We start from the raw sequence: 27,010 nt of genomic DNA on the forward strand, positions 1-27,010 counted from the left end.
TCCCAAGGGCTGGATTTACTTGCAAAATGATAAGTTGTGCCATGAGATCAGTGGGATTTCTTCAGAGCCTCTTTCCCATGTGTGCTGGCCTAATAAGATACTGATGGGACACCAGAGAGAAAGAATCATAGCATCATTAAGGTTGGAAAGACCACTAAGATCATCTAGTCTGGCAATCATCCCATCCCTACTGTATCACTAAGCTGTGACACTCAGTGCAACATCTGCTCTTTTCTTAAATACCTCCAGAGACAGTGAGTCCACCACCTTCCTGGGCAGCCTGTTCCAATGCATCACTACTCTTTCTGAGAAGAAATTTTTCCTAGTATCCAATCTGAACATCCCCTGGCACAACTTAAGAAGAATTAGGGAAACACAGGAGTTCCTATTTCTTAGATGATGCAGCACCATTCCCTAGTGCATACTCTCCTCTTGTTTGCAAAAGAATATGAAGTATTAGTTGAAAATACTCATATTATTACTGTTGTTATTTAGTGACTTATATGAATTTGTTTACTATTTCTGTTTACTATTTCCTTCTTATAAGAATGTCATCAATGAGGGAAATTGTTGTTCTGGAAATACATTTATATCAAAAGGAGGCAAATATTTTCTGCCATTCTTTTGCCTTATCTGGTTATTCCCTCACTGCTCAATCCTTTGGGAAGCAAACAGACACATCAGAGATCAGCAGCAAGGCCAGCTGATGCTTTACGGCTCATCTGTGTTTGCTCACTGAGTCACAGCTTGGTCTGCCCTAGGTGCACTGGGGCCGTAAGACCTCTCCCTGCTCCTGCCTGGACCTGCCACCTTGGAACATGCAGTACGTGAGCTCCTGAGTTGAAAACAAGGGTTCTGCCAGGTGCTGGTGACAGCAGTGCTGCTCAGGGTTTGCTGCCAGCCCTTTTTTCATTTCCCGGTGCACAGAAGACCATGTGCATATGCACTCCTAAATTCTCCCCTCCCAGTTCACAACCTCCAAGAAGGCCTGAGCACCCCATATGCAATGGAGAGAGGCCAGCAGCTTCACAGAGTGATTCATCACATCAGGAGGAAGACATTAAGACAAAGAGAGGCTTGTGTTGGAGGGGGAACTCAAACAGTTGTTGATGCTGCAAAATCTGAAGGGGCTTGGCTGATAAAATAATAACCCAATCAGGTTAATGAACACTGGGGTACTTCCATTCTGTCAGAATAGAGACACCTCTCCAGCTGCCCTAGCAGCTCAGGGGTCCATCACACAGAGTATCTTTAGAAGAAAGCCTGTAAGTAACTGAAAAACAAGTATATTTTTTCTTTATCCTTTGTTTTATTTTTGTTATGCATTGTTTTAAAAATATTTTTAAATTAAAATGCAGATAATTAACCTCAATATTTTGGAGTATTTTTTTACAATTTTATAAATGGTCCTAGACTCACCTGTGCAGACAAATATGAGAGTTTTCTTCTCTTTTCTTTCCGTGTACTTGACATAGTACAAAAGTTAAAATACTGAGGAAGAGACAACATTATATGAAGATAGCATCAAAAATATTTCAAAAGAGGCTGTCTGGGTGCTCAAAGTGTTGCAGTGAGCTGGTTAATGGGAGTGGGGTGTCACTGAAGAAAATCACTGAAATCATAACACCTCTATAGGGCAGCTCTGGGGCAGAGCAGAACTGGGAGCTGCCCCGTATCACACTGATGCTTCCTGGCAGTGACTGGAAGTCTCAAGAGCAACCACACACTTGAACCAGGGTAGTAGCCCACAAGAGGTCATCAGTCAGCATACTGGCAGGAAGACTACAATCATGAAAAGGAAAGGGTAGGGGAAGAAAGCCCTGGGAAGAATAAGAGAGAGCATTTAGTATAGGGAAAGGACATGCATTGCGTAGACTTGAAGGCTGTCCTCCACAGAAGGGTCTCACATCTGCTTCTGGACTTCTCAAGCAGAGGCATCACAGCCTACAATGTCCCAGATGGTTTCTTGTTTCCGTAAGTTTCATCTCTTATCTTAAATTGTGGGTGTACTTTCACTGGGCTCTGTCAGTACAAGAAACCGTGTTATCTGAGGCAATGGCAAAACAAGTGAGGACAGTCAGTTTGAATTGGAAGTAAATGAACCCGTGCTTCCTCATTGCACTCTCTACAGTCATGAGCCTGCCTTTCCCATGAACATTTGAAACTTGGCAGCTCAATTTTGCTTTGCTTGTTATTGGGAGTGATGGCCCTGGCAGCGATCCTGAGCCAGCAAACCACATGCAGTGGGATATTCTCAACATCTCGTTCCGAGCCCTAGGAAGCCAGGTTTCCACAAAAGAAACTGGGTTTGGAAATTCTTTACCCTCCAGTAGAGTAAATGCATGAATATTTCTGTTTCTGACTTGATTTTTCATCGGTTCCAGGGGGTATTTCAACTCTTTATTTCTCTCAATTAGTGGAGGAGAGGCCGCCTTGCTTTGTTGTTTCTTTTCAAAAGTTTGCTGGCTAGCAGGTTCTGAATGTCCTGGGTGTTTCCACATCCTCTCCCCTGTAACCCTTTCAGGAAGTTTCTTGGTTAGGATTTTGATCTGTTTTGAATAGCTGGTTACTCCCAGCTGATTTCTCTACCACTTCCTCCCAAGGTCAGCCCACCAGAAGTGAGGAGGTTCGTTCAGCTCCCAGATGCTATTCTGAGGTAAAAAGGAAGCTGGCCAGTCACAGACAGTGATGCTCACATATTGCATCCACTCAATCAAAGCCTTTCCCTGACTCACCAAATGACTTCACCTATCCCTCAAGATGTGTTTCTGAATAAGTAGGAAGATGGCAGGCATGCAACTGAGATAAACTCCATGTGTCTGTTGGTGATATGTCTCCAGCGCAGTGCTCATAATAGTTCAGCAAGCAAGCTGAGCTGAGGCATCTTCCTCATCCTCAGAGACAAATTTTCTGCCCTTTGTGTCCCTTTGTGCCTTCCAGGACCTGATGAAAGACTCAACAGGTTTTCTAGGCCCAGCCTACCTGGGTGCAAGAACCACCCAGGATGCTGGGAGGAGAGAAACACTCTTTGTGACTATACTGCCTCTCCCCAGAGTTAAGAGTAAACTCACTGCTTCCCATACCAGACAAATTTTATGCTGGTAGTTCAATGCTTCCAAAAGACAGCGAGGAAATTTTTGTTTCTTTTGCAGCCAGCAGCAGGCTTTCAAGCTCTCTCCATGCAGCAAAGCTGTAGTCACTCTTCTCAGACCTATTTCCCATGTGATGCAAGCTGAGTAATAACTGTGTAGTGGGGAGGGTTTTCTCAGCCATTCATCTGTTCTGAGAAGTATGACTACACCATGTCAACATGCATCACAAGCACATAACTCATCAGTCAACCCAGAAAGAAGGAAGAAATTACTTCTTGAGCCACATCATCACTAATTGTAAAAAATATCCACCTCGGTGCATTTAATTCCAAATTAAATTGGTGATTTGCTCAGTCAGTCTATCCTGGCAATGCCACGTTGTGTATCAGTGACATGATGTGTGGTATCAGTCTCTCCAGGTTCTTTTCTTTCTTTTTTCTTCCTTTAATGTATAACTTGCTCCTAGCAATCAATCTGAAAATATCAGCTAGTGTGAGGGAATATGCTGTCAATCCAACAAAGAAATAAAAGCTGTTTTATCAGATCTGTGTTTTTCACAAAATTTACCGTTATAGGAAACTATTTTACAATCATATCCTAAAGATCAGATTGTTCAGGTTATGAAAAAACAAGAATGAAAACATGCTTGAAAAAAATAGTGATTTAGAATCTAGTGGTTTCCATCTTATGGTGAAATCCATACCTGCAGATTAAAATATTAAGTGATAGTTGGCATTTTATCAATAAAAACTGATTTAACAGTTACCTGTCACTCTTCCATTACAGGGCACACAAATGAGGTATAAAAATCTGACCTTTTATTCACGTTCTTATAGTTCTGTTGGGACCATGAAATCCCCCAGCGATCTCTGGCAGTCATCTGCTCCATCATCCTGCTCTCACAAAGGATCAGCTTGACTGCACTGTTCCTGGAGATCATCCTTACAGACCTCCAATGGCAGACTCCCTGTCCTCCCCAGGCAATCTCAGTGTAATTGAGCACTTTCCCAACCAAAGCATTAGCTGCTTGCTTCTGCTAAAGGGCTCCACTGGCTGAGGCAGCTTCACCCACATCTCCTGCCAGGCGAGCATATTCCCCATGGGTTATGTGGGTACCTCTTCAGCAGAAATCTCAGGAATTCTCTGAATAAGGCAACTTCAAGCAACAGTCTGAGTTAAAAACTATCTATGAAGGAGGTAGCTATTCAGATGAATACAGAGCTATCCTTCTGTTCATGTGGCTTTTTGGTCGTGACCCCTGAAAATCAGTTTTCCTGTGTGCTTGGTGTTAGATGAATGCTAAAATACTTTGCTGAATCAAACCAAACGTTCATGTTTCTTTTTGTTAAGCAGCTGAAGCAATATTGGTTAAGGAATTTGGACAGCAAAGGAAACCTTAAATGGGATAGCAATCAGTCATGGTAAGTTGATCCCTGTGCTTGATTTCCTACATCACTGTGGGGGTAAGCACACATACAGCCTTACCTGATGCCATCTTCACACCAATACAAAAGGATGGGCCTTTCTTGTCAGGCATTTTGCTACATCTTCCATTTCAGAGTCAGACCATATATGAACCATCACTTTGCTACCACTGCCTATTATTTTGCAAGTCCATCACACACACAAAAAAAAAAAAAAAAAAAAAAAAAAAGTTTTTTTTTTAAAAAAAGAGATTTCATCTATAACAATGTGAAGCCAATGTGAAGCAGCCTCTGAAAACCTCTTGAAACAGGAGCGCTCTACTTAGATTCTGAGAAAGGCAAGGGAGGAAAGATCATGGGATATCCAGCTACTTTGCAGTGCTAATAATGTGTTATCAGATATCCCACAATGATTTCAAGTTTTTGGCAAGCTCGTCGTGTAGCCTGAGTTAGTGTAAACTTGTCTGTTCTGGTTCTATGACTATCTACAATACATCTTCACATAGGAGTAATAAATGGGAAGTGTATGGAATTTCAACAGTGACACTCAGTCTCACTTTTTGCAGGAGAAATTAAATCTCTTTCGGCTGTCTGGCTGAGCAGGAACCTGAAAGCAGCCGGGTCCTCTTACGTCTGCCTTCGTGTTTGCTAGCTCCAAAGCTCTGGCTCTTAGAAATTCGACATCTGCAAAGGCACATGCAATTATTTCCATAAAAGCTTCAGACCATGTGCTGATTTATGCAGTGTTCCAACCAGCTAAATTTGTCTCAATAATTAATGCATTTACACCAGCAAGCAGTTTTCCTCTTGAACCATCTTCTAAACTTGTCTCTAGCCTTTTCACAATCCTTCAGTAACCAAACAGAAATAAGCCTCGGTGTTCAGAACCCATGCTGCTGTGGTCCAGGCCACAATCTAATTAATGAACAGTATTTCAGTGAATTCTGTCTTTCAGTACTGATTCAGGATGATGGCTGGACAGGGGATGCCTTTAAACATTTAGCTTAGAATCATAGAATCACAGACTGGTTTGGGTTGGAAGTGATTTTTCACATCATATAATTTCAACCCCCTACTATAGGCAGGGACGTCTCTACAAGCTTCCAATAAAGAACAGAGTTTTAGAATGGTGCTCACATACTGTATAGCACTATGATGTGGAAGAAAAACAAGGTCAAATTACTAGTTATGCCTAAAACAAAGCAGGATTATTATTTTTTTTAATCCTATGGAATATGTGCACTATGTACCATTGTTCATATGAGCCCCAGAAGCTGCCAGTTAGCACACAGCTGGTGAATTAGCCAGAAAAGAACTGCTCCTATAGAGCTGAATAAGAATGGCCACCACTATTACACATACACTGTGAGGGATCCGACACAGGGATTCCTTCAGTTCAGCATAAGCATCAAAAATGTGCCCCTGCTTTCCACCATTCTCCTGCCTTCTCAGTGAAATACCAGCCTAAATCAATCCATAAGTGCAAAATGGTCCAGCAACAGCATCTTCCTGAAGCAGTCACCTTGCTAGCCTTCATCCACCATTGGATGAAAAGGGCCTCTATTCTGCAAGTGTTACCTGCTCAGGCAAAGCAAACAAATATTCTCAACAGAATCATAGGTGGAAAGGCTTAGGCTGGAAGGGACCTTAAAGATCATTGAGTTGCAACCCCCTGCTGTGGGCAGAACTGCCACACGGCTGTGAGGTGAACACCCACAATCAGTGTGCATCAGGTCTCCTCTCTTCCCATGAAATGTTCTCCCACCTGTGATGAAATGCGATTTCAGCTGCTAACTCTGAAACTCCAGCCTGGCTCAAAGTCAGACCGTGTTCTTTTTGGCACTGTGCATCATGGCATCCTGTCCTGACCCAGGTGGGATGGATAATCTGCCGTGAAATGCTGTTTTTGCCTTTATTCATATATTGTCAAAGTAAAGCTTCTGAATGTAGTGCTTAATAATTGCATGAAGGCTGGCAGAGAATTTCATTCCCATCTTTCATTGCTCTGACACTTCTGCAGCCCTCAAAGATTAAAGCAAAGAAAGGTTTTGTCTCTGAAGAAGCTGGAAATGGCTGATCACCCACGGTGAACAAATCTGGGGGCTGGGGGGAGAGTGGGCTATCACTATTCTCAACACAGAGAATTCAAAGCTGAAAACTGGCTGCATGTGTGTGAGAGGAGAGAATGCTCAGTGTGTGGGTGCCAGGAAATGTGGTATCTTACTTCCAAGGCAAAATCAGCTTATGTTCAAAGCATAACATGACTGCATGCCTCACTGAGGGCTAGCTCCTCTGCCTGCCGTGGAGAAATTACCATGACCGTAAAGCTGATATGATGGCTTGTGCAGCAAAATGCTGCTCTTCAGCAGTGAGTGCAGCTAGTCAGAATCTGTTGGCTCAGGAACAAGCAGCAGCTCTTCGTCCCAAGCTGCAGAGCAGTGGACTTGTGCAGAGAGATACGAGCTACCTTCACTAGACATCACTGCCTCCTCCCTGCACTCAGCTATCTTGCAGACCTAAGCCATCTGAAAAGAAACCACTCTACTGTTTCTGTAGGGTTTGTTAGGTGGCATGAAGTCATGCTGAAGTGGAGATGAGTGTAAAGGTATGGAGTGGGATTAGACCTTCAGCAGTTGTGCAGATTTAGATCAGATTCAACCAGCCAGGAGAGATCTCACCTGTGCTGGATCTTGTTGCAGTGTCCGCCAGGCACAGGAGCCTGGGAGCTCACACTCTGTATTTCCCACTTCACTCTTCACCAGTTTTCCAGTGTTCAGACTTAAGAGGATTCTTGCTCAAAGATTCCAGTTCAACCTTGTTCATCAAGCACACCTCGAGCCACAAGGTGCTGGAAGTAAAAAAAAAATGAAAAGGATTAGGGCTTAAATCCCAGCAGTCAGATAATGCGAGAGGTAAAGTCTCCACTGTAAAGTTAGCTTAGCTGTTCTGTCAGTAGAAAATACTTTCCACACTTGCTGTTTCCACTAAATCTTTGTAGCAGCTCTATACTGATGGCTCTATCAAATACACTTCCATAAGGGCAGCACAGGTGATGCTTTCCATCACTCCTTCCTTCCCTTTTTCACTCTGAGTTCAAGCACACGGTCTCATGTTGCAGTCACAAGGGCTCTCACTTTGTCACAAGAAGGCTATTCCTGCAGTGGGCAGGAGAAAGTCAGGTGGAGCAGGTCCCAAGATAATTTACACTAGCTGGGTTCAGACTAGGCTTGTGCTGTGTAGACTCATTCATCAATCAGATCCTTTGGAGATCTGAGATGCACACAGGCAAAGTTTGGAGCACTTGTCAAATTAAAGGGCTGGATGTACCCAGGTGGAACAGCTTGCCTCCTGTAAGGATGCAGCCTAGAGTGCCTCATCCAGATCTTATAGATCTGCCCAGTGATTACTCCCTCCTTTTCAGGAAGCGAATTTATCAGGTGTGATATGAAACCTCAAAGCAAGGCATTCTGTATCTTTGTTCCCCATCTAGTAGTTAAGACCCTGGACTCTTCACGCCACACTAACCATACATAACAAATCATTTTAAGGGATGTTTTAATATCTGTTCCACAAGTCTGGATAGGCATACTCTCCGACACCCTGTTAAAGCCAATAAACACATGCCTACAACCAAGAACTGCTGTGGCAGCACTTGGCTTTTTGACCAGGGTATCAATTCTGCCCTTGCACATGAGAAAAAGGGTATTTATTTTGATGTGTTTCCTTCTGCTGGGCTCCACAGGTCGTGCTGTTCCCAGTCATGCTCTGTGGAGTCCGGAGGATGTCAGCTTCAACACTAATATTGAGGGAGGTGAACCTTGTCGGGATCAGCCAAGGATTTCATCAGTGCAAGGTCAATGCTGACACCTGCCTTTCTGTGAGAAACGGCTGCTGGATGAGAGCAGCACCCAGAGTGCTTTTTGGAAGCTGCCATTTTAGGCTTGAGCATAGTGCTGGCTAGTGAGACCTGTTTCAGATATGATTCAATGTCAAGCAGGCCATGCAAAATCACCATCACAAAGTGGCATCAGAGGAAAGAGTCAGGCCTTTGAATAACTGTTTGTGGCTTTTAAAAAGTTGTAAAGTATTAGAATCAGAACATCCTTCCTAAGAAAAATAATAGGACAAGAAATAGAAGATAATGAAGGCCACATTAGGAAAATGGAACAGCATGAAAGGCTCTAAAAGCATTATATGTTGCAGATGGATCTATCAAGGGAGTCCTCTCCTGAGTCTAAAAGGCCAAACTTCAGAAGAACATGCTCAATAGAACAAACCTTGACAAGGATGAATAGGGCGAGGAATTCACAAAGAAGTGATTTCCAGGGGGTGGAGTTATCCTGACTTCTATCCATCTCCTTTCAACTCATGTTAACATACACAGAATCACAGAATCACAGAATCACCCGGGTTGGAAGGGACCCCAAGGATCATGTAGTTCCAACCCCCCTGCCTAGCAGGGCCACCAACATACACATTCAGATCAGGTTGCCCAGGACCCCGTCCAACCTGGCCTTAAACACGTCCAAGGACGGGGCATCCACAACCTCCCTGGGCAGCCCGTTCCAGGGCCTAACCACTCTCCTAGTAAAGAACTTCCCCCTAACATCTAACCTAAATCTTCCCTCCTTCAACTTGGATCCATTTCCCCTAGTCCTGATGTTGTCAGCCCTTTTGAAGAGTTTACTCCCCTCCTGGGTGTAGGTTCCCTTCAGGTATTGATAGGCTGCAATGAGGTCACCCCGCAGCCTTCTCTTCTCCAGGCTGAACAAGCCCAACTCCCTCAGCCTGTCCTCATAGGGGAGGTGCTCCAGCCCCCTGATCATCTTAGTCGCCCTCCTCTGGACCCTTTCCAAAATCTCAATGTCTTATACAGGTAGCATACAGGTAATTGCTTAGCTTAAACACTCTGAGTCTGCAGAACTGGTTGCCAATGAACAGCACTGGAGATCACATCTTAATCTCCAATGTGTCTAAAATAGAGAGCTTCCGTGTATATGTTTCCTCAAATCAGTCAGCAATACAGGTTTGATCTAAGCTGCTGTTTGTAGCAATTTGTTGGGCTTTCTATTTATATAATATTGAAAAAAGCACTACCAAAATGTTTAAAAATAGGTTGAAACAAATCATTTAGTAATGCTTGGAGAAAAGAAACAACATTTCTTCATTTCCTATGCTAGGTTTTTTCACTGCACCGAAAGTAATGAATATTTTGGAAATGTCAACCTATATATCCTGGATGATTATAAAACAAGGATAATATCTAGCTAGTGGTGACCCCATAATAGTTCCTAAGTAAGGAGAGGGTAAAATCTTTGTCTCATGTGCATTAACAAAAATAACTCCATGACATATGTGTTAGTAGATTAGTAAATCTACTGTCAGTAGATTTCCTCTGCTGGGCATTTCCTTTTCACAGCCCCTTAGAAGTCGTTCCATGATGTTTGTTGGTGCTCATGGGTCACACAGGAGAAGCCCATTTATCTCAGACGTTACCATTCTCTCTCTTTTAGCTCTGTGACGCCCTGGGTTTGTCAGCATCACAGAATTTTCTGAGTTTCCTTGAGTTTCACAAGCTGGGTCATCTCTAAGCAGCTCCTAGAGCAGATGAGTGTTTGAGTCACCTCTGCAGAAACACACCATGTATGCAAGGCTGTGAGCAGTCAGATCAGGCAAGGACTGACAGCACATCCTGTCTCTCAGGAGTGAGTGACTTGCAGGCATTCATGACATTGCATCTGATGACGGTCTGCTTGACTTATCCTTATGTCATCCTTATGCCATCTAAACTCCACTTAAGTTTCTGTGCTTAAAGTTGTCCACTGCTGATTTGAAGCCTTTAGCTGTGGCCGGCTATTACAAAACTCGAGGCATAGAGGAAAACCTGAAGCGTGAAACTGTCTTCAGCTCTTACCTGGAAGATCACATCATAATAAAGGCAGCACTAAAAGAGCTGAAGAGCTAAGACAAGTGTCTTTGGGCCACACAAAACTGATGCAGAAATCAAAGACTCACACTGTAATTTTCCTCTGTGTGAAGATTTACTGTGAGATAGAGAACAAGCATAGGAATCACAAACCCAAATGGTCTATGCAAAATGTATGATCAATCAAAAAAGGAGGGAAGGGAGTGAGATCTGCATGGGGTGATGGAAGGCTCACAACAGAAATTGCTGTTATTTCCACTGTGATACTCCAAAGGTAGCTATAAAAACCACTTCTCTTAAAGTAAGATGCAATTTGCACCTGGCATGGTTGTTGTATCAGCCTAAGGTATCTGCAAACTATTGACTAGAGGACTCCACACCTGTTACAGTGATTCACCGAGGCACTGCAATTGCCATACTTTATCAGAGTCTCATGCATCTGTATTTCTCCTTTAAAATAGAGTTATTAGAGCTATTAAACCAAAGGCACTACATTCTGCACAAATTTAGAGAACTTATGCTGTAATACACCCAGGCCGTCCCATGATAGATAGGTAGATATATGGCAAGATAGACAGACAGGTGTCTCAAGACAATGAGTGAATGAATAATTAAGCAAGCAATGAACAGGAGAAAAGCCTGAATAACTTACACAGTGTATATCTATATGTGCTCATTCAGAGCATGTTTGTGCCTATGCATTTGTGGATACATGCATGAAAATATACACCCGTTCTAAAATCAGATGCAGCTTAATATCAATTGTATCAAATCCTATCATACGTGCTCTCTCAAAATTGTATTAAATATGGCAGATCGGCTGTAAAGATAGCAAAACACCGTTTTCAGCCCTTGTAAAGATAGCAAAACACCATTTTCAGCTCTTTTTTGCAACTTCTTATGTTACTGAAATGTTTCACTTACGTGGAAAATCAGATGGGTTTGGAAATTTGCCCAAAACAGCCACCAGTTCAGTATATCTCAAATACTTGGAATCCTCTAAATATAGGCCTTTTATTCTGCTAGAAGCAAGCACTGAGGACCCTATTCTGCTTCCTGGAGCGGTGGTTTCATTTTCCCTTCCAAGCCCCACCGTTCAAACTGAGGAGGAGAACAAAGGATCTGCTGTTCTCCCTATTCAAATGAATTTATTTAATAAACAACTCAATAATTTCTTCTTTGTTACAGGGATATTTTTTTCAGGATCTTTATTTTGGAAATACACTTTCTGTAGAGGAATTGCCAGGGGCCCGTCTAGTCCGGTATCCTGTCTCTGACAGTAGCTAATGCCATGGAGAGCTATGGAATAACCTACTTGTAAGGGAGGTTTCTTAGCCCTGAGGAGTTTGAGGTTGTGCCTGGAAGCCTGTGCATTTATAATGCTTATTTTTATCCATACATACATAACCACAGATGCTCTCAATACCCCTCTCCAGCTCTAATCCTTCCTGCTAGATGCCCTGGCTCAGTGATGCCTAATGGTAGCTGCTTCCCACAGGTTCCCTGCACGCTGCATCAACGAGGGATAGATCTACTTTTCAGTGTTACTGGAAGTCCCTATCTGATGAGGAGGGGGTGGTGCAAAGCTTGATTTGCATTCCCTGCACTGTTTGACAGAGGCTGGGTGTGCTTTTTGGAATTTTTTGGTTTTTCAGCTTTTATCTCACCAACTTCCACTTCTCCCTTCACACGTTTCTAATTCTTTGCTGTCTCTTTTCAGAGAGCTGTCTTGGTGTTTCTGTTATCCTATCTCTAGCTCTTCTTTTTCTCCAGCATCTTTTTAGAAACGTAGGACTGGAAGGACTCAGGAGACTATTGAAAATCTGTCAAGTTCCTTCTTAAGACTATTCCGAGATTCTCGACCTCTCATTAGAATCATTAAGGTTGGAAAAGATCTCTAAGATCATCGAGCCTAACCATCAACACAACCCCACCATGTCCACTGACCACGTCCCCCAGTGCCACGTCTCCACAGTTCTTGAACACCTTCAGGGACAGTGACTCCACCACCTCCCTGGGCAGCTCTGCCACTGCATCACCACTCTTTCTGAGAAGTTGTTAATATTCAACCTGATTCATTTCTGTAGAAGCTCACAGCTCTGACGGCTGTAAACACCCACATGCTGATGCGGAGACCATTCACATGGCCCAGCTCACAGCTTTTTGTCCTTGTCACTTGAGTTTTCTCACCCACCACTTCCATCTGTGGCTATTGTAGAGGGCACCCAACATCCCTCACATGGTCTACTTGGGGAGGGACTTTTTATAAGGGCATCTAGCATCAGGATGAGGGGAAATGACTTTAAAGTGGAAGAGGCCAGATTTTGACTAGATATTAGGAAGAAATTCTTTACTGTGAGGGTGGTGAGACACTGGAACAGGTTGCCCAGAGAGGTTGTGGATGTCCCCTCCCTGGAAGCATTCAAGGCCAGGCTGGATGGTGCTGTGAGCAACCTGGTCTACAGGGAGGTGTCCTGACAATAGCTGGGAGCTGGAACTAGGTGATCTTAATGATCCCTTCCAACCCAAACCATTCTGTGATTTTATGATTCTACTTGAGCTGAAGGAGATGCTTTTCTCCTCTCTTCCTGAAAGACACCTTCCTCCATCTGCTTGTTCAGATAGAAATGTCACTAGCACTGATTTGTGAAATAATGAAACACTCTGGAGGTTAAATGCCAAGTTCTTCCTATCCCAGTCTTTATGCATCCTTGAGTTTCATCCACTCTTCCATTTCTTAGATGAACACCTCATGAAGGCTCTACAGTTCCAGCCTTGCTGATGTTCCTTCTGAACTCTGGGCAACAGCATCCAAAAAGCTTGAACACTTCAATGAACCAGCAGGAGGAGGAGACCAAAGGCCAACCATTATCAAATGCCTTGATTAACAAATCTGTGCAGCCAGAAACAGGTACATGATGCCTGCAGGATGGAGGAAGTCTCACAAATGGAGATAGACCAGAAGGCAGCAAGGAATGATGGCAGCATGAAAGGAGGGGGTTGATGAACAGAGAAGTAAATTTTACACAGACAAAGGAAGCACTGAGTTTGCTTACCCATGCCACTGGGAGAAGGAAAAATATCAAAGAGCATTAGGACAGACTGAGTGAAGCAAATAATTAGGCAAGTTAAATATTTGTCATCTTTGCACTCAGATATGCTGAAACTATTAGTCATAGAAGGACCTGCTAAAAGCCAGCCTGTTCAGGGAATGCAGTTAGCTCCTCTCTGCATGCAGCCAAAAAAAAAACCCAAAAACCAGACTGAAGCAGCCCCACCTGAACACCCCAAGCAGATGTGCATCTGACCAGGGTCAAAATCCCAAGGCTGAGGAGTCCTCCCTCTCCCCAGACAATCCATTCCAGCATGCAGTACTGCACTTTCAGAAGGTTTTTCCTAACAATTACCCTATTTCTTTCCTTTCTGTAATTTCAGGATAGTACTTCTTTTCCTATCTCCTCTCCATGGGGAATGGCATGCTCTCTCTATCTTTGCATCCACCTTTTACATATTTCCAGCCAGTTATTACATCTGTGCTTTCATCACTCTCCCTGCCCAGGGCTCCTGGAAAGACCCTGTTAGCACAGAAGCCAACAGTCTCACAGCTCTTACAGTGTCATCCTATAAAAAAAACACCCTTCCGTGCAAGGCCAGGTTTCTATTCCCAGTTCATGGCCTAAATCCTAACAAGGCTACGTGACTTTTCCAAGGTCAGACAAAAATCCTCGGGGAGAAGCAAGCTGCTTCTCCTGCTCTCCCTCCCTTCCAAGCCCACCTGCAGGGCTCTCCCCTCCCCTGGAAGCAGGGTGAGAGCCGAGTGCTGCAGGCTGTGTTTCTCCAAATGACTCACTTTCTCACTGTTTTCATTACATGGAGAAAGAGGTGACTCAGAAACTGCTCTGCAATAAATAAATCACAGATTGTTCACCGGAGCGGGCTGCAAAAGGACAGCACGGCTCCTCAGCGTTGCACAAGCAGCCTGCGCAGCACCTCCCGACCGCACCAGGCCTGGAGTCTCTCCAACATCTGCCAGACCGTTTAGGATAATCTCCTTGCTTTATCTCATGATTGGAGTTGTGAGATTGTCTGGGGGCCCTGTCCGAGAGGCAAGCCCCCCCCTTGCACACACATGCTCACAGGCGGCCTCTCCTCACTCCCTTGAGGGGAAGCAGGTCGGAGAGGTGTGATTTTGCAGACAGGGAACGAGGCCCAGAGAGATTTGGTGACCGGCCAAAAATCACACAGGAAAGCCATGTCAGCTCCAGGAATTAAGCCCCACTCTGCTGAGCCCCAGCCTGACAGTGTGCTTGAGCCCAGCTCCTGACTGTGACCGCAGCACTGCTTCGTGCTAAGCGTGCACAGCTCAAGAGCTGTCTGTGGATCCTTACCAGAAAGGGGCTCGAGACAAAATATTTGGAGCCACTGTTCTGGTTATCTGAATGTGGGCTTTTGGTTTTTAACCCTTCCAGAGACAAAGAGACGAGCTTTGGAAAGTTATTTTCAAAAAGCAGAGCTTTCCCACTGAAGCTCAGGGTGCTAGAAAGCAGGATGGCTGGAGAAGGCTCAGGGAAACCCCACTGTGGCCTTTCAGTATTTAAAGGGAGATTATAAACAGAGGAAAATCAACTTTTTACATGGGTAGATGATGATAGGACATGGGAAAATGGCTTTAAACTAAAAGAGGGAGGACACAGATTAGATGTCAGGGGGAAAACCTTCACTGGTGGTGAAGCCCTGGCACTGCTGACCAGAGCTGTGGGTGCCCCATCCTTGTAGGTGCCCAAGGCCATGATGCATACCTGAGCTAGAAAATTAGGAAACCAGTGCTGTGGGATACTCTCAGAATATAATAAATGCAATCACAGACTGCACAGGCCTCAAAAAAATATTCAAAATATGAAAATCTAAAGTTGTCTGATTTTCACACTGACCAATTCCACTCATTTACTTCCCACTCCCAATCTGTGGGAAATCCTGAAATATGACTTTGTTGCATTTCATAATAATACGTATTCTTCCTTACATTAATCTCATCTGCATTTCTAGCTAGCTTTGCCCATCAGCCCATTAGTACTGTATCGATGAGCAAAGCTTATTTAAGAAGTGTTAGTACCATACTACATGATTTTGTATCCTAAAGGAGAAGCTGGAAGGAAAAGCACAAAGCTGGAAGGCACAAAGCTCCATATCCAGTGACCAGGAAAGCAGATCTCAGTTTACTAGAGGAATTTTTGGAGCATTTCATGTAATTCCAAATTGTACTCTTCTTTTGTACCTTATTTATGAGTTCAGAGATTGGTAAACAACCACTGTATGTTTGGAATAGAATATGGATGTGATTTCCCCGGTGATAGGTTTCATAGTCAATATATTCAGTTAAAGAACTGACAGCTGCAGTTTAGAGCAGGAAAGATTTGATTTAACGAGAGCTGTACCCAGCAATTGGCAGTTTGGTTAATGCAGGGAGGAATTTGGTTTGTGACTATCCTTTCCCTTCATAAAAGGCGAATAAACTTCAGCTTGTGTTTCAGCACCCTGAATCAGTTCCTCTCTGCGCTCCATTTCAGCCTACAAGATATGCATTTCCCAATTAATAAACATCTCATGCTTGACTTTTTTGGCATTTCAAGTACCTGCAGCATTGCTGAATGCAGAACAGCTTCCCAGCACCTTGCAAGTGAGTAGCAGAGTGACCAAAGCTCCCAGAGCAAATGTTTCATTACCCATGCAGGAACAATGGATGCTCAGGGCAGATTTTCTTACTTCTGAAGGAAAAAGAAAAAAAAAAAGAAGAAAGATCAGAATTCATGGGAAGGCAGAAGTACTTTAAGTTTGCTCTCAAGTCATACTAAATCGTACCTGCAAAATATGTGGGGCTGCGGAGAAGATTGCCTCTATTTGTATGGTGGGGATCTAGCTCGCCAGGCTTTGCTCAGATAGGCACATTTCTTTCAGCTGCCTTTAGCTGGAGCTAATTTAGTCATTTCTGGTACAAAATACTTTTGAATGCTTTAGCTTCATCCCTTAGACCACCATGGCTATGCCAGCAATATATCCTTCGTGCTGTTTTGTGAAGCTGTAACCAATTAGTTGATACTGTCTTCTTCCCTTAGCCTGTATTAGATGCAGTCCTCTCTCCAAGTAAAATTAGAATCTGAACAGACTGGTGTTCCTTCCCAGTCTCTGGTACATAGAATCATCACAGCCAGAATGGCCTGGCTTGAAAAGGACCACAACAATCTAGTTTCAACCCCCCTCCTGAGTGCAGGGTCACCAACCAGCAGACCAGGCTGCCCAGAGCCACATCCAGCCTGGCCTTGAATGCCTCCAGGGATGGGGCATCCACAGCCTCTTTGGGCAACCTGTTCCAGTGAGGATCAGTGTGGAGCAATCCCACCCATTTCAATGTGTGGGAGCATCCCATCCTACCTTGGCCCCAGGTGGGGCCAAGCAAGCTGATGCAAGCTGAGGTCAGCAAGATGTGGATTTGCACCAGACCCTGCTTCAGTGTCAGTGGAAGGATGAGCATAAAGACACGCATATGGGTGATGCTGGGACATGGAGCCCCAGCTCTCACTCGGGGGCAAAGAGGTGTCTTCTGGTCTCCACTCTGAGCTTGAGGAGGCTCAGGGTGAACCCTGTTCCCTGAACATCTGCACAAGGACAGAGGGCTGGCTGTTACCAAACAACACAGGAGGAAAATTTGTATTGCATTTACTTACCCAAATCAATCAGCAAGCAAGGAACTTCTGTTTGTTTTTTTTTTTAATTCTTTCTTTACAATGGAAAATCAGTGGTTTCTGAAAAGGGTGGACAGTTTTCTTTCTTTCTTTCTCTTCCTGGACAATATAAACACATACATTTATTTATTTTATTTTAAATCAAAAGCATTTGTTTTCCCACTTGCCTTTCTTCTCAGTCCTCTTGCCCCCTCCTTCTCCTTCAGGAAATGACACCACATCTTCTCTGAAGCATCAAAAGGCAGTGTTTATTTTTTAAGTGCAAGGATAGAAACAATGACCGTATATTTATATTTTTCCCTTTTCTTCCTCTGGTAAGTGCAACACGACTTTAAAAGCCTCTCATGACAATCCCTACAGAGGAGAGCCAAGCAGTGGGAAGAGTCTGAAGGCTCATGGGGTCCCAAGTTTGCTGACGCCATGGAAAAGATGGAGTGTTGCTTGAAAGGAGCACAAGGGTGGTGGATCATAGAATCGTAGACAGGTTTGGATTGGAAGGGACCTCAAAGATCATCTAGTTCCACCCCCCTGCCATAGGTAGGGTTGCCAAGCACTACATCAGGCACCAGCTCAGGCTACCCAGGGCCCCATCCAACCTAGCCTTGGACACCTGCAGTTCACAGACGATGTGACAGCTGTTTTGGCTGATGTGACAAGTGCTGCTGTCAAATGGCTGTGGGCTGCTTCAGTTCTTTGCCTGCCTCCATGTGTAATTGATGCAGGGTGCAGCAATGTCCTGCAGCAGTGTCCTGGATCACACACAGGTGATCTGATTAACTTGTGTGAACGAGCAGGCGGTAAGGGGCTAACCTCTCCATTTGGAGTTTGGTCCCACTGCTGGTGCATAGAGAACTGAGCCCTCTGACACTTGCTCTCTCTCCAAATCGCATTAGTCTTCCAGGCTCCACAGGGAAAAAGGAGGGAAAAAAGGAAGAAGAATGAGAAATCCCCACAGCCTGCTCAGACAGCACTTACAATCTAGAAGCATTCAGAGACTTGCCCCCCTCTGCTGCAAGGCAAGATGTGGACTTACTCAGCTGCAGCAGCTCATCAGTCTGCATGGCAGACCCCAGCCCTGCAATTATTGGGGCTGCAGAACGAGCTGTAGGGTTGGGAACTCTCCCCAGGACTGGAGCAGCCCCAACCTGGTCACAGAGACATGGCCAGGTCCCCACACTGTTCAGCAGGAAGTGTTTTGTGTCTGTCCTTTGCTGCAGTCTCCTTTAAAAACACAGCCACACATTTTAATTAAGCCTTCGGTGTCTATTTTCAATGCCGGATGTCTCAGTGCCGCTGTCCTTTCTTTTTTAATCTAATTTGATTGGGAATGTACTTGGCTGTATCCTATATATGACAAAAGTTTTTTTTTTTTCTCATTGCTTCAAATTATTTTTCCAATCATGTTCTATATACTGTGCATGGGGGTGAATTATAAGGAGTTAGGCAACATACATGGTGTTAATTAGGATGGGGACGTAGAAGGCAATTTATCCATGACTCCAGGGAAACCTTTATGTTATGCTTATAAAGCAAATGCAAATGGCCACGCCATACAAAGTGCTTCTTAAAAATCAAGTTACACACTGAAATAAAATACTAAGAGCAAAATTAGTTTCTTCAATTTAATTCAGTCAAACTTTAATAGCATCTGACCGCTCTCTGCAAAAGTCATTAAAAAAATGGGTAAGGAATTCACCGCTGACTGATAATGTAAAAACACGGCGGCTCAGATGCTGTGTCTAACAAAGGTCGTGGTGCAGCACAGCGCTGGAGCCCACACCTAATCCTGAGCTGCAGGAATGTGCTCGCGGGCCAAAGTTAACAGCCAAAGTCGCACTGACTGCAGCAGGAGGCTGATGGAGCGCGGGAGGACGTGGGAGCTTTGATCTAGAAGGAAAGGTTCAGGGAACATTCAAAAACCAAGCTGAGCCTTATGCACACATCAGTAATTGCATGTGCTAATCAGGTAAACACTTCTGAAAATAGGACAAGCTTGAGCAGGAGCGAGGCGGTGAATTAGGCGAGCCACTGGCTCTCTTTAATCTCCGACAACGCGATAACCGGTGGAGGGTGGTGGAAGTTTCACGGCATGCACAATAAAATACAGATGGAAATTCTCCGAAATGTCATTCAATAACTACAGACAATAGCTCGTTCTTATGAAAACTGAGCAGCTAGCAGCAGGAAGATGAGAGGGAGCGGAGCTGCCGTGCACGCCTCTGCAATGGAGGCTCAGAAGAGCACACAGCTCTGAAACATACTCTGCAAATGCAGCTTTTCCAGTAGGGATTTGCAGAGCTGTAACCTATCTGGTGTGCTTTCTTTTGTGTTACACGAAGGGCATAATGCACGACTGATCACACATGGAACTTTTCTTCTCCACTAAAGAATTTTCCACCATTTTTTTGTGATAATTAGCACTCTTTCATTAAAATGCTGTGTCCCCCCTGGACAGAGCCAAACTGCGCATGTCTTATAATCTGTTCTTCATAATATTTTTAAGGTCATAAATCTTATCAATTAATATTTCAGGGTGATTCATACCATTTCCATTATGCGGTAGCTGGGCAGGATCTCGCAGATAAAAGTATTTTCTGAACAGATTCACAATAATTGCTTTTTTAAATTGCTGATGGGGGTTCTGCCACTCAAGCAGTTAAGCCTGCAAATGTGCTTAAGAGATTAAACAAGGAAAACTGAGCTGGTCTGGTAGCTGGCCCCTTTCCATATGTTGAAGAGTTGTCACTACTCCAAATGCAACGCGACAACTTAGGATTTGCCTTGGTTCATCCTGCACACAAGAGGTACAAGGTGCAGCCGCTGCCATGCTCAGCCAGGCTTTGCACAGCTTCACATGCAGCCACCAGGGCACTGAGGGATTCAGCCAAGGCACACAGTGTGCCAGGGAGTGATATGGCACTTGGAAGGAGAAAGTTGCTGCCGTCAGATTCAAATAGCGAGGTTTGCAGGACCAGAGAGCTGCAGCCCCAGCAGGACCAGGGATGTTCCAGCAGCGCGCATTCAGCAGGAGGTGACCCTTCCTGTCCTTGCCAACGTGCAGCTCCCCAACCTGCTCATCCAAAAGCACGATTTCTTATCAGGGCGGTACTTTCTGAGGGATCATGCCCTGCACTCATGGCTTGTTTACATAAATAAGTGGTTTTGGATCCACCATGAATCTATAATTCAGTGTGAGTGTATATGTACACATACACACGCCCTTCTGTTGTTCAATGCTGTGTATTTGTACAGTTGTATATATGTTTTTATAACTCCATCTATAAAAATAAACAATGAAGAAGTCTTTGAAGTTTCTCTGTGTGCAAAACAAAAAAGCAGATGGAACTTTTCTCTCTTTTTTAATATAAATACAGTTGAAATACTGCATGTTTAACTCTCCTTTCTTTTAAAGGAAAGCCTGGTGTTCAGCTCCCCACTGTACTAGTTAAGCCAAAATTCCAGGTAATTAGAGGTTTTGGCTGCTCCCATGTCAGGTGCCCAAAGACATGTCAAAGCTGTTTGATTTCCATTCAGTGCTGTATCTAATCTCTCCTATTCCCTTTTACAGCAATTTTAGGTACTGCAGTATTAAGACATTTGAAGTCATCAGTCTATCCCAGACATCTGGTGAAATGTCCTAATTTCTCAAGCCTGAACTCCCAAAGTTGATAGGGAATCTGCATAGCACTGTAGGGGATATAACTACTTACATTTTTCCTTATTTTTTTTTTTACTCTTTCTCCAAGGATGTCTTCCAGAGATCTCTGCCTTGTCTGCATGGGAAGTCTGTGCAATGAAGTTGAGGAAGTGGGAAGCAAGCAAGTTAATTCTGTGTAAGACCCAGCAAAGCAGAAGAGATGCAGGTGAAAAGCTGTAGGTCAAAGCTGAGGGAGGTGTGGGACAAGGAAACTGACATGGGTAGGTGTTTGAAAGACAAGAGGGAAGGCAAGGAAGTGATGGTCAGAAAGGCCCAGAGTCAGAAGGCAAAGCCCAAAGCTCAGTAATTAACTCACAGGATTCTCCTCGGCGCTCCTGGTTTGCCCCCACTGGACTGTCCCACTTTCCACTCTCAGGTTCTTTTGGATTTGCAGCTAAGTTCCTTATGTGTCTTGTACCAATGGGACTCCATCCCTCTCTAGTGCTGACTCCAGGAGGTAGCCATTCTCACTGCTCTCACAGAAGCTAGAAAGATGACAATGAGTCCATTCTGAGGTCATTTTGTCCCTTCAAAAACAAAAAACACGTACATTTATGAGGAAAATTCCTGTCTTACCACACTAGAAGAGATGATGAACCACGCAAAGGAGAAAGGTGAATGAGACAATTAGAAGGATAATCTAATGGTCGTGCTAAGAGCAGAGGCTTTGTTCTTCTGAAATCAAGCCTTGAATTTTATTCTTCAATAAATAATGTAAAATTTGACTGATAAATGAAACAAAATCAGTGGTGTGGAACAGAGATAATAACGCAGGAATAAACAGTAATAACCATGCCTTGCTTTTACAAAGCTGGCCTTTTAAGTGCTTTGCAAAAAGAAGAAAGCTACCTGTAATAATGGTAATCAGCTGAGCTTTGTGAATAGCTGCTTTTTGATTCTGATCTTGCTGTACCCAACAGCACCCTCAATTTCTACATGGCACATGTTCTTCTGAACACCAGACAACAACCATAAGAAAATACATCATGATGAGGACACTATAAAAACAAAATGTACTTGCTTCAGTCTTGAGACAATTTCATAGAACCACAGAATAGTCCAAGTTGGAAGGGACCCATAGGGATCATTGAGTCCAACTCTTGGCTCTACACAGGACCATCCAGAAATCAGACCACAATTTATTGCAAGTTGACGTCTTATACTGGACAAGTCTGAGTTCTTGGGAAAATACACGTGGCAACAAAAAAAAAAAATCAGCTTTTCTCATAAATATTGGAGAATATTTGAAACAGTTCACCTCTAGACAGATAGCAAATTTGTTCTCATAACACCATTTATTAAAAAAAAATCATACCATCTATAGCCATAAAGCCTATAAATTTCAAAAGCCACTACTTCTAGCATGCTTATTGATTATTCTAAATTGGGTCCAAGATCTTCAAAAAGCCCTGTGAAATTCCATTTGAAAATAAGACAATCCGAGAAATATTTCACTGAAAGTAACAAATATTTTTGTCTGATTTTTAGGGATTATAACTGATTTTTAGGGACTATACAGCACTGTTCTTATCGGTTCACATTGTTTTCCTGACATCTAGAATCTAAAACTTTCCGGATATAAAACAGAGACTTGGAAGTATCATAATTACACAACATCTTGATTAATAAAGAAGCAACGGCAAATTCTTGGCTGCTCTAGGCATAGCAGTACCTTGTAGATCATCTCCTATCCTGTCTTTGGCTATGTCTCCTAAATAGACTTTGGGCCTATGCTTGGCCTTGCCTCCAGCTCTCACTCCAGATCTCACTTCATCTCAGTTTGCTCCTGTGGTTGGGCTCCATGCTTGGACCCTGGATCCAGTTTATCTCTTGCCCAGTCTGGGACTGTTGATGCTGTTGCCACCGTCCAGCTCAGCCCACCATGTCCCAGATTGGAAGAGAAATAACCCTTCAGAAAATTATTTCAGTTGTGCCTTCTTTAAAATGCTGAATTTGGCAGACAAATTATGAAAAACCAATGGGGATTTCCACTTGATTAGCTGGGACTGGCTGCAAGAGTGTATCCAAGATAAAGTGCTCCCCGCCACAGCAAAGCCCTTTCCTATACAACAGTCCCATCCCTTAATTAGATCAGTTCACAAATTACTTCCGAGACCTGATAGATTTTGGCCCAACAATCCTTTGCACAGAGAGGGGCTTCAAGCCAGCATTATGCCAGGAAGATAAGCCATGCCAGGCACAGTGTGTCACGCCTCCCTGGTGCTCCCACGGGAATAGCATCTCCCTCAGGTAGAAGCAGTCACACAGGCAATAAATATCTCATAAAGCCTTTCAGCAGGGCACAGCAGAAAGCAGATTCACCAGCACTAGCAAAGCTTACGTGAGGAAGCTAGTAAGATTAAGAACTGTATTAAAGGCTTTCTAACCATGGTGCTGTACTGTGGTTATTTACATAAACGCACAGAACCCAGTTCTTGGCAAACACTTGAGAAAAATACTTGAAAAGGGGAAGAAAGAGAAAATGCTGCATTTTTTCACTCTCTTACTTTGTTTATGTGTTAGACAGAGGTCTTGGGGTTATGGTTAGTCACATGAGACACTGTAATCTGATTTAACAGCAACCAAATAGAGGTGTTCCTCCATGTACACTCTCCACCCTCACCCACTGTGGTCCTAGCTTTGTGTTAACTCCAATGCCTATGAGATCCTATTGTGACTGACATACCTCACTAAAATGTAGGAGCAATACTCAGTGAGTAAAAGCTCTAATTCACAGACGATCTACATCAGCCCCCATGCCAGCACTAGAAGCACTGTCTAGCTGGGAGAAGCTGGGAAGAAGAGCAAGAGAGAGAGAAATATGGAGTCACTCCTGTCATCACACCTTTTGTCATCAGCAGTATGGCCCATGGCCGTACACATCAGCCAGGCAGGGAGGCCCAGCACTCTCTCATGAAATTCTTCGTAAAGCCATACCAAAAAATGAGGGTGCATAAATCGGGCTATCAGAGTACTTTTCTTGTGGAGTGGAAAGAAGCCTGTTCTGAGCCAAAATCCATAAAAATCCAAAAGCTCTTTCAGCTATTACTCCAGGCTTGCTCTGGAAAGGTTGAAATCCCTCCTGAGTGTGATGAGGGCAGATTGAACTGAAATGAGGTCTAGCCAAGGACACTTGGCTTTCAGCACAAGGCCTTGATTTCCCCAGTGGAAAGCTGCCCTGAACATCTTCCACTCGGCTCTATTTACCTTGCTGTCCTCTCTACAGGGCTTCCACCTACACAAGGCAGGAGGAGAAAGAAAGTGGGAATATCTGTGCCAAAAACTGCAAAGCTCAGAGCAGTTCATAGGCTGAAGAAAACTCAGCCTCTCAGATGCAAATTGCAGCACTGTAGAATTTGTGTGGGGAACTCGGAAAGATGTGAAGGGCAGCAAATCAACAGCAGGCATTAGATTTATTTGAACAAGTTTTAGACTGCAGTTGAGTCTGTATTTGTTTATAGATTATGCTGTTTTCATCCTCTCTCACAGAGGCTGGCACTCTTTTGATAACCTTTCCACTACGAGCCTGCTGAGCCACATAAGTGACACATCAAGCAGAGTTCAGACACTGAGATCTGTGTGCTCTCTGCACTGTGCTGAGCCCTGTGGACCACTCCTAACACCAACCACCTCTGCTCAAGTGGTCTAGCTTTCACTCCTATCTCTCTGTACTATTTGTTTTCCCCGCTTGAAAATCTCTTCTTGCCTGCTCAAGCTTTTATGTACGGGTCCCACAGCACTCCGACCTGCCAATGCAATTGCTGGTCTCACAACCATTTTCTGTCTTGACAGTCACTGCCTTCCTTCTCCAAAAAAATCTTTATCTCTGAGCTGCAATGAAAAATCCGTCCATAAAAAGACAAACATCTCAGCTCAGCTTCCATCTCTGCTGGAGTCAAAGGCAAGTTTGCCAATGACTTAAACAACATCAGGAGATAACGCTCTGCTTTTATCTGCACATTAATGGTCTTCTGCTGCCAATCTCTCCCCAGGGAGACAGCCTTGTCAGTCCCCACACAGTGCACAAAGGCACAATTACTTATGCCTCTAACACAAGATAGGGCCATCCAGGATTTTTCCATTGCCTTGGACAGGCTTACTGTGTCCTAATACACAAGTAATTTGAACATCCGCTTTAATATCACGCAAAGACAATAGGATTTTGATTGGAAGACAAAAAGGAAACCGCAGAAGCAAGCATCCTTGCACTCACCAGGATGACTGAGGACAACCTCCACTCCAGGCTAAGGTGTGCAGCTGTACTGTAGCAGATGTCTGTGGATCACAGAGCCAGACAAGGGGCTGAAACCAACTCCAGCCTCCTATACAGCAATCACTGCCCAAGGACAAAATCCCAGAACAGCAGCTTGAGTTAAGGAAGTAAGGGGAATGAGGAACAAAATGTAATGTGGAAGATTATGGTCATCTCCATATTTAAATAATCCTTGCTCACAATATGCATAAGGAGTGATTACATAAAGTATGAGACGATGAACATATCACCATCTGCAGGGTCAAATCCGAAACCTTAGTCCAAGACAAGTTCCAGGTAACACTCACTGATCAAAAAGATTTCAAGACTTTTCTTGTGCAGAGAGCCAATGAGCCAATCTACAGATTTATGTATCCAAAAAATAAACAAACAAAAAAATACAACCCCTAAACGCATGATTTAGAGATACAGGTTCCCCATTATTTCATGCTTAAATGACAAGCAAAATCGTCAGAAAATATGTATGGTTATTTTAGAAATAACATAAGAATCAAGTAATGCAGTCTTTATTAGTTTTTTTAGTATTGTTGGCTGTATGTAGCAATTCCAAAGTCATGGAAACAAAAAAAGCCTACCTTATTACTTTGATCATTTCAAAACATAGTGCTGCTGGGATTTGGGAAGCTATATATACAGGTACTGGATGTGCTGCACACCAGGATGTATATGCACTTTCCATCCCAAGTCCATTCAGGATATTAAAGAAAAATGGGAGGGGGAGTGCATATTAGAGTCACTGGTTACACAGGATTCTCACCTTGCATGTGGACCAGCACTAAGCCTCCTTTCATACATCATCACTGTAACCCAGTTCAAAGCATCATTCCCAAACACATCCCAGAAGCTTAGAACCTTTTTTTGAATGGAGGTTTGGCCTCAGATAAATACTATTTGTCAAAGGAGCTGTGCCAAACATCAGTCCTCAGCTCTGCACGTGTACCCACAACTACATGTGGCAGAAAGAGGTGTTACCACTTACTGCTGAAGCTCTTTACGCTGCCCACATGCAGGATGACCCTGCTCTCAACTGCTGCAGATTCTGTTAAATGCTAACTGAAGGAGCTGAAGTTTCCCACGTGGGTGTTCTTTCAGCTGAAAGCTTCAATCCACACCAAGGGGGGGAAAGGCAGGAAAAAAGATGTTTGTTTTTCACTCAGATTTAAAAATCCTTAGGAAACCCTTGTTTGGAAGCTCATATTTGGGGGCAGCAGCTTGGCAGCAGCAGCAGGAGGGCAGGAGTTTAATCAAAGACATGCTTCTCACACCCCCACCAGATTAAAAAACTTTGCCCATATTTAGCCAAGTTTATGCTTGAAAGATAACCAGCTCAAGAGGCTCACGCTCACATTTCAGAGCCTGCCCTCCTTGCCTGAGCAAAATGGGTGTGAGTCAGCTTTTCCCTGACCCCCATAGCTGTGGCATGGGCTGAAAGCAAGGACTTTTCCCCCTCAATCTTTCAGCTGCATTTTTATGAGTAAATTAAAGCAGCACCAAGTCCTGTAGCACAGTCTATAGTGTTTAATTATTAGCATGCTCCCTGGCAGTTTTGGCTTGTCCTAGGGAGTACTCTCAGAGACTGTGTCTGGGCAGGGTTCAGGGAGCAGCACTTGCCAAGGGCTGTTCCCAATAGGCAGAAAGGATAAAGCCATCCTGTTATGGAAGGAAGAGAGCTTAGCTGTATGGACACGAGCCAGGCTGTGCCACTTGCTCTTAGTGCCAGAGAATGGGCTCTGGCCCAGTTTAATTACAATGAAGACATATAATCAGCAACTCCTTCTCTGTCAGGTGCTGGCACTGAGGAAGAAGGAAAATCAAACTGTGGAGAGAGGAAAGCTGAAGGCACTGGAGGGGAAGGGAT

The 27,010-nt window shown here is 43.9% G+C and overlaps 1 long non-coding RNA gene across 1 annotated transcript; it reads right to left on the reverse strand.

The window, feature by feature from the left end:
- Positions 1 to 6,013: 6,013 nt before the first annotated feature.
- On the reverse strand, positions 6,014 to 17,358 carry LOC125695568 (uncharacterized). The gene is made up of 3 exons (XR_007377995.1): positions 17,165 to 17,358; positions 16,076 to 16,207; positions 6,014 to 7,364 (listed from the first exon to the last, which is right to left on the reverse strand). It is a non-coding gene; the product is annotated as an uncharacterized LOC125695568 (long non-coding RNA).
- Positions 17,359 to 27,010: the final 9,652 nt, after the last annotated feature.

The sequence above is a fragment of the Lagopus muta genome, chromosome 6 (assembly GCF_023343835.1).
Source record: "Lagopus muta isolate bLagMut1 chromosome 6, bLagMut1 primary, whole genome shotgun sequence".
NCBI classification, from domain to species: Eukaryota; Metazoa; Chordata; class Aves; order Galliformes; family Phasianidae; genus Lagopus; species Lagopus muta.